Here is a 932-nt window from a genome sequence, read left to right on the forward strand (position 1 = left end):
ACTGGCTCCGGCCGGTAATGGCGACTTGGGGAGGGGCTGGAATAGAGACAGCCTGCTGGCTCTCGGCCCTCCTCTGCTGCAGTCCGGATAAATGGGCTTGGAAGGCAGGGGAGTGCTGGGAGCTTTGCTCCCTGGTGTTCCTCCCCCTGTTTCCTTGGGAGAAATGCCGAGAGGTCCCCCGGGGCGGGCGGGGGGAATCAGATTATTGATCTCTTCCTCCTTCCGCCGGGGGAGAGGGGTGGGAACTCTTGGCATAGGCCTACCCCCACAACGTTACACTGGGGGGCGAGTTGAGGGGGGATGGTGTCCCTTCTCTTACCCGTTAGAGCAGTCTGAGCCCAGCGCACACCCGGGTATTCACTTATGGGGACCCGGGTGGGGTTAGGTTCATCCCAGGCCAGTGGACCCGGGGCACCTCCGGAAATATTCTGCACGCGTTCCCGGGGGTGCCCCAGTTAGGGTCGGAGTAGGATACCCGGTGGTGTTTTAGCGGGCGCAAGTTCCACGTACCCCCGGCTCTCTCCCGAGGCCGGGGGGATACATAAAGCATTTCCCCACCGTTATAAAAAAAAGTATAAAAATGTGTGCATATGTATGTACAAACAAGTGACATGAATATAACAAAGATTTATTCTCAAGAGGCATTTTTTCTTAGGTAATTGTACATATCTTGTCTGAATGTGCCAAGGGAAAGCGCATTTTTTATATCAGCAAATACTGTTCCATAGCTCCATAGCGGAGCATAAGAAAGAACGTTTGAAAAATTCCGTCCGACATTGTGATGAAACGAGAGTGTCCCGGGATCCTTGTGCAGCGCGACGCGACATTTCTTTACGCTCAAATCGGCAGAAAGTAGTTTCAATGACTTTCATATGTAGAATGATATACGTTAGATAGGCTACGAAATAAGAACGCCTTGTATTTACTTTCAG

Source organism: Trachymyrmex cornetzi, unplaced genomic scaffold (assembly GCF_001594075.2).
Source record: "Trachymyrmex cornetzi isolate Tcor2-1 unplaced genomic scaffold, Tcor1.1 scaffold275, whole genome shotgun sequence".
Classification (NCBI taxonomy): domain Eukaryota; kingdom Metazoa; phylum Arthropoda; class Insecta; order Hymenoptera; family Formicidae; genus Trachymyrmex; species Trachymyrmex cornetzi.